This window comes from Macaca nemestrina, chromosome 4 (genome assembly GCF_043159975.1).
Source record: "Macaca nemestrina isolate mMacNem1 chromosome 4, mMacNem.hap1, whole genome shotgun sequence".
Taxonomy (NCBI): Eukaryota; Metazoa; Chordata; class Mammalia; order Primates; family Cercopithecidae; genus Macaca; species Macaca nemestrina.
The window spans coordinates 41,876,980-41,889,050 of NC_092128.1; the positions used below are offsets into that span (position 1 = coordinate 41,876,980).

Here is a 12,071-nt window from a genome sequence, read left to right on the forward strand (position 1 = left end):
CAGAAGTCAAGTTTACATACCACAATTATATGTCATATTATTCTTTGTGTTTCTGTGTGCTTGCTATTACCAGTGAGTTTTGTACCTTTAGGTGATTTCTTCTTGCTCATTAACATCCTTTTTTTTTTTTTATAGACTGAAGAATCCCCTTTAGCATTTCTTGTAGGACAGGTCTGGTGTTGGTGATATCCCTCAGTTTGTGCTTGTCTGGGAAGGTCTTTATTTCTCCTTCATGCGTAAAGGATATTTTTGCTGGATATACTATTTAGGGTAAAAGTTTTATTCCTTCAGTACTTTAAATATGTTGTGCCATGATCTCCTGGCCTGTAAGATTTCCACTGAAAAGCCTGCTGCCAAACATATTGGAGCTCCACTATATGTAATTCACTTATTTTCTCTTGCTGCTTTTAGGATCCTTTTTTTAATCCTTGACCTTTGGGAGCTTGACTATTAAATGCCTTTAGCCAGTCTTCTTTGGGTTAAATCTGCTTGGTGTTCTATAACTTTATTGTAGTTGAATGTTGATATGTTTCTCTGGGTTTCAGAAATTCTCTGATACTATCTATTTGAATAAACTTTCTACTTCTATCTCTTTCTCTACCTCATCTTTAAGGTCATTAACTCTTAGATTTGCCCTTTTGAGGCTATTTTCTAGATCCTATAAGCATGTTTTGTTTTTTTATATTCTATTTTTCTTTTGTCTCCTCTGTGTATTTTCAAATAACCTGTCTTCAAGTTTACTCATTCTTTCTTCTGTTTGATCCTTTCTGCTATCAAGAGACTCTGATACATTCTACAGCATATCGACTTTTTCAACTCTAAATTTTCTTGATTCTTTTTAATTATTTCAATCTCTTTGCTAAATTTATCTGATACAATTCTGAATTCCTTCTCTGTGCTATCTTGAATTTCTTTGAGTTTCCTCTAAACAGCCCTTTTGAATTCTATCTGAAAGGTTACATGTCTGTTTCTAGGCACCAGGATTGGTCCCTAGTGCCTTATTTAGTTCATTTGGTTAGGTCATGTTTTCTAGGATGTTGTTGATGCTTATAGATGCTTATATATGTTTCCTGGATGTTGTTTATAGATGTTTCCTGGATGTTGTTGATGCTTATAGATGTTTCCTGGATGTTGTTGATGCTTATAGATGTATAAATAAGGCACTAGTATTGGTCTCTAGTGCTTTATTTAGTTCATTTGGTGAGGTCATGTTTTCCTGGATGTTGTTGATGCTTATAGATGTTTGTCAGCATCTGGGTATTGAAGAGTTAGGTATATTTATTGCAGTCCTCATTGTCTGGACTTGTTTATGCCTGTCGTTCTTGTGAAGGCTTTCCAGGTATTTTGAGGGAATTGGGCCCAAAGCCCAATAATGCTGTGGTTTTTGCAGACTCATAGAGGTACCACCTTGGTGGTCTTGGATAAGATTTGGAAGAAGTGTCTGGATTACCAGGCAGAGACTCATTCTTTTCCCTTTCTCCCAAACAAATGGAATATCTCTCTGTGCTGAGCCACCTGGAACTGGGAAGGTAGTGATATAAGCATCCCTGTGGCCACCACCACTGGGACTGTGCGGGGTCAAACATGAAGCCAGCACAGCACTGGACCTTGCCTAAGGCCTTTCCCTTCAGAGTAGTGAGCTCTCCCAGGCTGTGGGCGTGTCCAGAGATGCTGTCTGGGAGCTAGGGATTGGAGTCAAAACAATCTTGGCAATTTACCTGATGTTCTATTGTACTGTGGCTAAGCTGACACTCAAATCATAATACAAAGTTCTTCCCACCTTTCTCTCCTCTTTCTACAGACAGAAGAGCCTCTCCCTGTGGCCACCAGCACCATCAGTCCCCAGGGGTTTCTGCCAGGCCACCACCGATGTTTAAAGCCCAAGGGCTCTTCCACCCAGTTCGTGGTGAATGTTGCCTGGTCTGGGACTTCTCCTTCATGTCAGCAGGCTCCTCTTCTGACCCAGGGCAGGTCTATAAATGCTGTCCAAGAGCCTAGGCCTGGACTCAGGGACCTCTGCTTGTTGCTCTACCCCTACTGTGACTGACCTGTTGCCTAGGGTGCAAAACAAAGTCCCCTTTACCTTCCCCCTCTGCTTTTCTCAAACAGAAAGAGTCTTTCACCATTCCCACCACAGCTAAGAATGTGTTGAGTCACCCCTGAAGCCAGCACATCTCACAACCCAAGGCCCATAGCATTCTCCCGGGTTATCACTGGTGGTTATTCAGAGCCCAAGGGCTTATTAGTCATCAGGTGATGAATCCTACCAGGACTGGTCCTTCCCTTCAAGGCAGCAATTCCCTTGAAATATCAATAAATATCATCCAGGAGTTAGGGCCTGGAATGGGGGCCTCACAACTCTCCCTGGTGCCCTATCCTACTGTGGTGGAGCTGGTATCCAAGATGCAAAACAAAGTCCTTTTTACTCTTTGCTCTCCTCTCCTCTAAGCAGAAGGAAGGAGTCACTTTTGTTGCTGTGAGCTATGTGGCCTGGGGTTGGGGAAGGGATGGCTCAAGCACTCCCTTAACTGCAGCAACTGGTGTCTTCCTAGGTCAGGTGCCACCCTAGTTCACTGGCTCTAAGCCCAGCATAGCACTAGGAGTTGCCTAGGAATTGTAGTCCTGTACCCTAGACAGCCTTTCTAGTATACCTAGACCCCAGAGCACTTAAGCCTACAGTGGCGAGGCTTGCTGAGAAACTCATATTCCAACCGCCGGGATGGTGATTCATCTCTGGCTAGGGCTGGTCTAAATGCTCCCTCCCTGTGCAGGCGCTGGCTGAGCCCAGCATGGCTTTATTCTCTGCTGTGACAGGGCAGCACTGAGTTCAATGTAAAGTTTCCCATTCGCTGTGCTCTTCCCTCCCCAAAGTGCACAAATTCTCTCCCTGCACCACACTGGCTGCTGCTGGGGAATGAGGGAGGGGTGGCATCGGCGATTCAAGACTGCCTTCCTCAATGTCTCTTTCCACAATATGAAGTTAAAATTAGGTACTGTGATTGCTCACCTGATTTTCGGTTCTTGTGATGGTGCTTTTCTGTGTGAAGATAGCTGTTAAAATTTGGTATTCCAGTGAGGGGGACGAATGGCATAGGCTTCTATTCTACCATCTTGCTCTGCCCTCATATAGTTTTTGAAGTTCAGGATTGTCAATTGAACAGTAGAGATAAACAGACCTAGTTTAAATCCCATCTCCACCACTTACTAAAATATGGTATTTAAACCTTCTAGGGCAAAGTGTTCTCATCTATAAATTGGAGATAATAATATTATCTACTCTATTAGCTGTAGTGAGGATTAAATGAGATATTAGCCATATAATATTTAACATAGTGCATGGCTGATAGTATACACTTTCTTTTTAAAGAAAACATATAAGCCAGGCACAGTGGCTCACATCTGTAATTCCTGTGCTGTGAAAAGTCGAGGCAGAAGGATCACCTGAGCCTAGGAGTTTAAGGTTACAATGAGCTACAAGAGTGCCAAGCACTATTATAGCTTGGCCAACAGAGAAAGATCCTGTCTCCAAAAAGAAAAGTAAAAGAAAACATACATACAATGGAATATTATTCAGTCATAAAAAGGAATAAGGTTCTGATACATGCTATAATATGGATGAAACTTGAAAACATTATGCTAAGTGACAAGAAAACATTATGCTTGAAAACATTGCTAAGTGATCAGACAAGAAAGGACAAATATTACATGATTCCACCTATAGGAGTACCTACAATAGGCAAATTCACAGAGACAGAGAGTAGAGGTTACCAGGGCATAAGGGGTAAAGGGGAATGGGGAGTTTCTGTACAATGGATACAAAGTTTCTGTTTGGCATGATGAAAAAGTTCTGGAAATGGATGACAGTCATGGCCGTACAGTATTGTGAATATACTTAATGCCACTAGAATTGTTATAATGGTAAATGTTAGGTTATGTATATTTCACCACAATAAAGATAAAATTAAAAATGTTTTAAATGTGAACCATCATTTTTAACTTCCAAAAATCTGTAGGGAAGGTCTAAGACCTCATAAGATCATGTCCCCACAATTATAATTTGAATTATTTCTAGCCATACACCTTATCTTATACTTAGCCATACCAAAGTTCAGCTCTCTCCCTTCTGTTCTCTCTCCTGGCATCTCAGACTTTTAAAACCTCTTTGTTAATTTCTTTTCACATAAAAAAATCACTTGTTTAATACAACTGTGAATGCAAAGATTTAATATAAGTGCTTGATCTGTAAAAAATTTAGATTAATGTCAGTACCTCATACTGCGGAAGCCAACTACCGGTTTTCTTTTTTAAAAAGCAACTGTTCCAACTCTTCATTCCTGGTTTCTTAGTCAATTTCTAGATAAAATAAAGCATTTCCTCTAATCTTGTAGTGTATCTTTTTAAGAAACAGTTTGCGGGGGATGTGTGTGTGTTGGGATGTGTGTGGGGATGATAGGGCACAGCAGGGAAAAGGGAGACTTTGTCAAAGGTATTTTTTCTAATGTTAATAAGTTACATCTAATTGTTCCTCTTTTTTTTTTCAAATAGCTATTTATCATTTTATTAAACCAAACCTGATTGGTTGGCATGATTTCCCATTACGTAAATCATACTGTTCACCTCCAAATAGACTGTGTTTGTTTAAATGTTCAACAATTATACCATTCATTACAAATTCTATCCGCTTCCCTGACCTTGAAGTAAAAATGGACAATCTGTAATCAACAAGGACCTCCACTGGAATGCCTTGTGTGGATTGATTACACAGAAGTTATTTGTAATGATAAGACATACATTTCAGTCAGCCAATGGTAGAATATTAATGTGTGCTTGGAAAAATAAAGTTCTTTGTGAATATCATCTAGTATTCTGTTATCAAAAAGTATTCAAATTTTCTAATTTTGCAATTTTTACTATCAGAAAAAATTGTGAAGTATTAAACTTAATTCTATCCAAAGGAATGCAGTCTAAAATTTTCACTAGAAATCCTTGGGCCAGCAGTTCACAAGACTGATTACAAATATTCATATATGTTCAACTTTAGAATACTGTCCATGAAAAGAACAGAGTGTAAGAACAACTGAACCCGATCACAAGATGCATTCATCATAGAGATTTACTGTATTGTACTATCCATTTACATGAGCAATTGAGGCACTTTATAGTAAGGAAAGAAATAACTGAGTAAACTCTCTTGGTCTTATAAAAAAAGAGGGCAGTGTACTGCAGTAGTTAAAAAATTGGATCATGGGTCTGGTTTAAGTCAGGTTTCCTAGGAAAGCATGAGATGAGTTTTCTTGTCCAAGTGATTTATTGGGCTGTACTCTCTAAAGAAGAAAAGTGAAGGAAGTAGGATAGGTCAGGAGAGGCAAGAATGTGGCTCAGTTAGAGACTAGTTTCAGTTTGATCCCACAGGAATGCTCTGGAGCACAAATTGCACCACAGAATTAGCCCTACCTTGAAGCAAGTGGTTAGTCCTTTATAACTCCCTATCATTGAGTCATTGGTCAGGATCTGCCGGTAGGAATTGGAAGAAACATAGTCTCTCAGAAGAGAGTAACTCTCTGAATTATCAGCCCACAGTCATATGAGCTGGAGGATGAAATAGACAGCAGGGTAAGGTAGATATAGCTGCACATCATCTTCTACAGGGCTTAATTGTTCTGGCTTTTAATCACCACATAGCTATTACCTATGTGACACTTGGTGAGTATTTAAGTTCTCTGGTCTTGGGTTCCTTATCTATAAAATTGAGGAGAATAACCCTTGTTTCTCAAGGTTATTTCAAGGATAAAAAGAAAATAATGCATAGGGCTGGTGCTGGTAAATGTGCTCAGTAAATAGATGCTTTACAAAATGCTAAATGGCTAGAAGGCAAGAAAGATTTGATGAATTATATGGTTTTTTTTTTTTCAATAAGACACTGTCCTTGGCAAAACTCCACAAGTAAGGAAATATTTTTGGGTTCCCTTCCAGTAGAGCATGACACAATAAAGACATTCTTGCCTATTTTTATAGATGTCTGTGCAAGTGCCTAGTCTCCAGCAACTCAGTGGTGGTACTTACTGAAAAAGCCCAAGTGGTGGGGTTAGTATGTGATTCTCATGACAGCAGCAGCCTCGCCAAGAAGATATGGAAGAATTTGCAGAAGTCATACCATTTAGCATAAGGGAACTAGAATGGAAAGAAAGTGAAAAATGGTTGAACCCTTGCAGTAGCTGACCAAATTTGTTTGTGAGGATATGAGACACTTTTTGGTGGTGGTTGGGCAGGCAGTAGTGGGTTAATACACAAGACTCAGATCCTGTAATAGTAAAAAGGGTTGGTGGTGAGCTACAGAATAATAGCAATAGGTGCCTAAGGACTACTGCTTTGTCATTTTTATTCATGTGATATATATTAGACTAGGTTAAAGATACAAGTACAGGTTCAGAGGTGACATCTGTGATTGGCATTAACTTGGGCCAGCTTGCCTAGAGCACTATTCTAGGGTATTAAAATATATCAAAGAATAAAACACAAATGCCTGCTACATGAGTTTATACTTAGCAGAAAATAAACATAATATATAAGCAAATAATACACTGTAATATGTTAGAAGGTGGTAATCACTATGAATTTTGGAAGTATATAGAGTAGGGTAGGGCATGCTGGAGAGTGAAGGTGGTAACCACTATGAATTTTGAAAGTATATGGAGTAGGGTAAGACATGCCAGAGGATGAAGGAGCAGTTTGCTGTATTAAATAGGATGGGCATGAGAGGCCTTACTGAGAAGGTAAGAGTTAAGCAGACACATGGAGAAGGTAAATGAATTAGTCTAGTGAAGATCACCAGGAGAGCATTTCAGACAGAAGGAACAGCTACAGCAAAGGACTTAAAATAGGAGAGAATCTAGCATGTTTAAGGAAAAGAGAAAGAGAAGTGAGCAAAGTGGATAGTGGTATGAAATGAGGTCACAAGGGTAACAAGACGAAGAGGAATGAATGAAATAGGGGGATTAAAAGTAGAGGGATGCTTTGCATGGTTGTTGCTGACCCTCCTTTTGTGGCCTGGCTCCTGCTCTCCATACCTGCCAGATTGGAATAAGCTACCACTGTTCACTTCTTGAACGTCATCTATTGCCTGCAATTACCTCTTGTTGTGCCTTTCCTGGAACAAACTTAGCACTCTCTCCCCCATCTCCTAGTGCTAAATCCTACTTAACTTTGGGGTATTCTTAGGATTTTCCTACAACTAGGATATTTTTCTTCTTAGCCTTTTCACCTCACCCTTTTCTACCTCACCTTCACCACCATGACCACCACCACCCTTGCACCCTCCCCTGATCCAAGAGCCTTTTATTTTTTTAAGAGACAGGATCTAGCTCTGTCACTTAGGCTGGAGTGCAGTGGCACAATCATAGCTTACTGTAACCTCAAACTCCAGAGCTGAAGTGATCCTTCTGCCTCAGCCTCCCAGTGAGCTGAGATTACAGATATGAGCCACTACACCCAGCCCCAAGAGTCGTCTTCTGTTGTATGCATTCCCATGCTACTGAGTGGATCCTGCCATCAGACTCTTAAGGCCATTCCCATTAAAATATAATTAAGTTTAACAAGGCTTTTTTGTTTCTTATAGGTATCTTCAACCAGCACATAACAACTCACCTTTGTTATCTAAAAAAGTAGAGAATTTTATGGAATGACTATAATCTGAAAGACGATGTTTAAAGCATAGTAAAGACATTTACAACACAATATTCCTTCTTTGTCTTTCTCAAAGCCTAGTTTGGTGTCAAGAAATATTTGTTGAACAATTGTGGAACAAAACAGACCTGGTTGCAAATCCAAGCTCAAATTTAGTGATTCTAGGCAAGGTAATTAAATTTCCTGACCCCATTAGGCTGCAAAATCAGCCTAACATGTAATTCTCAGCGTGATTTTCAGACTTAAATAAAATAGCATGAAAAGGCCCCACATTTTATAGGTGCTTAATGATCATTCCATTTGCATCTTAAATATACCTTCCTCTTTGTGTTGCTGCTTTCAGTTTACCTTGCTCACAATACTCAGCAAGAACCTATGAAGCTTCAGAAAATCTATTCTTTAGTTCATTGCAGTTTACTAAATCACATAAGTCTGTTCAACCTGGGCTACAAGAACATAAGAAAAGTGTTGGCCATAAAGTCAAGTCAGAGCAAGGAGACAGCTGCTCCTCTTTCCCAAAATATAATAAATACCATTCAATTAGCCCTTTTTGAAGATGTTTGTTATCCATATAACGAATTATGAGAGACACATTTCTAAAATTTTTCTCAGATGTCAAAAACATCATATCTAAATTACCATTTTATTTTAAAGTGACAATTCCAAACATGGTTTTAAACCAAACACATGCAGCTTATAATGAGCTTAAATTACTGTGTGCATAGAAATAAACATAAACTTTTCTAAACAAAAATGATATGTGCCAGTGGTCATTTTCTTCAGGCTCATAAAAACTGTTTTAAGAGCATTCTATGGCAGCAATAACTGCATAAATCCATTTTCTAGAGTTAAGTTGACATTTTCTACAACCTTGAAACACTGAAAAATGAAAGCTATTTTGACATGGTAGCAAACAATCAAGTCTACTAAAGATAAATAATCATCTCATTTTGTTTATTTACAAAACATTGTAGAAATGTTAAAATTGGGGCCTTACTTCCTGGTACACCCTCGCCATCTTAGAACTCCTGGGTCTGTAGAGGCAAGTGACCTCAGGCCAAGCCCTGTAGGTCAGACTCCATCATGGGTCCCAGATTGGGAGGAAGTGGCTTCTCCACTCTTGACTATTAGGAAGGCTGCAGGCAGAACTCCTAGGTCTATGAGTGACCAGCTAGTGGCACAAGGCTGGAACTGCATGCCCTTTCCCCTTACTCCTGTTCACCAGACTCTCTAGTTTACAGGTTTTTATTACCTACATCCCCTTACTGTTGCCCCTGGATCCTTGGGTTCAGAATATCTCTACTGCTTTGTGCTTAGAGCAGTAAAATGTAGTGCAATGAAAAACAATGTGGAACCTTTGAATTAGAATATCTGGCCTTTCAATTCCATTGAAGGGTCCTTGATTTAGGGCAAGTTGTTTTAATCTATCCAAATTTCAATGCCTTCACCTGTTGATATGGTTTGGCTCTGTGTCCCCACCCACATATCATCTTGTAGCTCCCATAATTCCCACATATTGTGGAAGGGACCCTGTGGGAGATAACTGAATCATGGGGGTGGGTTTTTCCCATGCTGTTCTCATGACAGTGAATAAGTTTCACAAGATCTGATGGTTTAAAAATGGGAATTTCCCCTGCACAAGCTCTCTCTTTGCCTGATGCCATCCATATAAGAGGTGACTTGCTCCTCCTTGCCTTCTGCCATGACTGTGAGGCCTCCCCAGCCATGTGGAACTGTAAGTCCATTAAACCTCTTTCTCTGCCCGGTCTCAGGTATGTATTTATCAGCTGCATGAAAATGAACTAACACATCTGTAAAATGGAGATTATAGCCCCACCTGTCACTGAGTTGTTTGTGATAAATTGACATAGTTCACATCTCTCCCAAAATGGAATATGCCCTTTAAGTTTGGAAAGGCATCCTATTAATTACTGACAGAATATCAGGAATATCATCAAATCTTGATGAATAAAATAAAGTAGATATAACACATCTCTAGAAAGATTACTTATACTATTTATACCCTGGCATTTGAAGTACTTTTTATTTAGAACAGTAGTAAAAATGGATAAGAAAAGTGAACGATGATGGAAAACCAGACCAAGAAAATTCCTTGAACTTTTTTGAATACCTTAATCAAATTGAATTGTTAGAAATACAAGAATACCTTATTCCCACTGGTACTCAAAGTCTCTGAATAAGCAATTCTGATAAAGATGAGTGAGAAGCAAGATGAAAAAAATGAAGAGTGATATGAATTGCAAGAAAAAAATGTGTGAAAAGATCTAAGTAAATTGCTTATTTGGGCTACTGAAATAAATCCACTTTTTAACAGGAGCGCACCATAATCCACCAGATGTCCATAGAAAAAACTGAAAATCATGAACTGAAGGCATGTTTCTAGCCTTACTATAGTGCAAAGACTACTTTCTGAAAAAGCCAATCATGTGAACAACACTAGGGACAAAGATGAATATACCCTTCTTCATGGAGCAGTCTACAATGGACACTTAGATATCATCCATGAGGTGACTGCACAAGGGGCAGATGTTCATCCAGTGACTGTGGATAGCTGGATACCCCCGTACAATGCTTGTAAGTGTAATAACACTAGAGTGGCTACTTTCTTCCTTCCACATGATGCAGCTATGAATGCCCAAACAAAAGGCCTCTGAACTCCGTTGCATCTTGCTTCTGGGAACAAAGATAGCAAAGATACCCTAGGACTCCTCCTGATGAACCCTTACATCAAACCAGGTCTGAAAAACAACTTGGAAGAAACAACATTTGATATCACCAAGAGGATAAGTATCTATTACTACCTCTTTAAAACTGTGGAAGGCTGTACAAATTTTTCACCTCAATCTTAACAAGTACATAACCCTCTTACTTGAGGGTAGAGGGTGAGAGGAGGGTGAGGGTTGAAAACTACCTATCAGGTATGACTACACTCAATACCTAGGTGACAAAATTATCTGCATATCAAACCCCAGTGACATGCAATTTTTTCACCTCAATCTTAACAAGTAAGTAACCCTCTTACTTGAGGGTGGAGGGTGAAAGGAGGGTGAGGGTTGAAAACTACCTATTAGGTATGACTGCACTCAATACCTAGGTGACAAAATTATCTGTATATCAAACCCCAGTGACATGCAATTTACCCATATAACAAACCTGCACATGTACCCCTCCACCAAAATAATAGTTGAAAAATTAAAGGGAAAAAAACCAATCTGGATAGAAACAAAAAGCATAAATATAAATATTCAAGAAAAATAAGCTATAGCAAAAAATAAATTTTAAAAAATCAAAATATGAAAAAATATGAAAAAACTTAATAAAAATGACTTAATTTTATTATAAGAAACAAACTCATGATTAATTCCAACAGAAAAAAATACTTGACATGAATCATATCTGTGAGTTTTTAATTTCAAAAAATAACAACAAAATATACATTACTTCCTGCATATAATTTATAATTACTCAGGGTAATGCATTTTATAAAATAGAGCTATAAAAATGTTTCAGAAATTCTACTAACCAAGAGAACTAGCTTTCATAAAATATGGTATCTCAGAGACCATTGTTAAGACATTAAGAAACATTAAACGTAGAGTTTTAAAGTTTTAAACCTTTGCCTTGGTGAGAAAATTTGTAACGTTAACATTTGTTTCAATTCTTCTGCAATTTAATTAATATTTATCCTAAAGTAAAGACATCTATACTGGCAGGTATCTAAGGAAGTACAAATGGTCTGGTTCTATGTAAATCTAGGTTTAAGTCCCAGAACTTTTTGATACAAGCTTGATCTCATATTCCCAAATTATCAAATGCAAATAATCACATCTACCTCTCTCTATTTCTCAAAGGATTTATGAGGAAATCAGAAGTATATAATATGTATGAAAATACTTAGAATTATTTGAAAGGGTGACTTTACAAATTTGAATTAACCATGTGGTTTATTATTATTGGCATAATTAGAAAGAATAAGAGAAATAGCACACATTTATTTAGTTTTATCATTAGGTAATGCACTGCCTATTATAATAAATATATCATTCATGAGAATGTAAGGAAGTTATATGGAAGATCACTCACATGAGACGGCTCAGTGTTAAATCTGTCTGTGGCTTTATTTCTATACTACAGTAGAGTGGCTGAGAAGAGAGTCGATTCTGGAGACAGACAGACCACCTGAATTGATTTCTGGTTCTACATTATTTAGTTGTGTGATCATGGTCAAATTTCTTAACTTCTCACTGTCTTAGTTCCTCATTTGCAAAATGGTAATAAACAAAAGTACCACTTTGATAGGGTTTTCACAAGAAAGACATGAATTTGTGGCAGTCACTGTTGGCTGTCTAATTCAAAACCCATTCTCA

The 12,071-nt window shown here is 38.3% G+C and overlaps 1 long non-coding RNA gene and 1 pseudogene across 1 annotated transcript in view; one reads left to right on the plus strand and one right to left on the minus strand.

The window, feature by feature from the left end:
* Window positions 1-12,071, minus strand: part of LOC139362524 (uncharacterized) — a 45,560-nt gene that overhangs the window by 26,021 nt on the left and 7,468 nt on the right. The window contains exon 2 of the long non-coding RNA XR_011621635.1: window positions 6,064-6,171. This is a non-coding gene — a long non-coding RNA (uncharacterized lncRNA). The remainder of the gene's footprint in view (window positions 1-6,063; window positions 6,172-12,071) is intronic.
* On the plus strand, window positions 6,177-10,553 carry LOC105475522 (ankyrin repeat domain-containing protein 49-like; annotated as a pseudogene).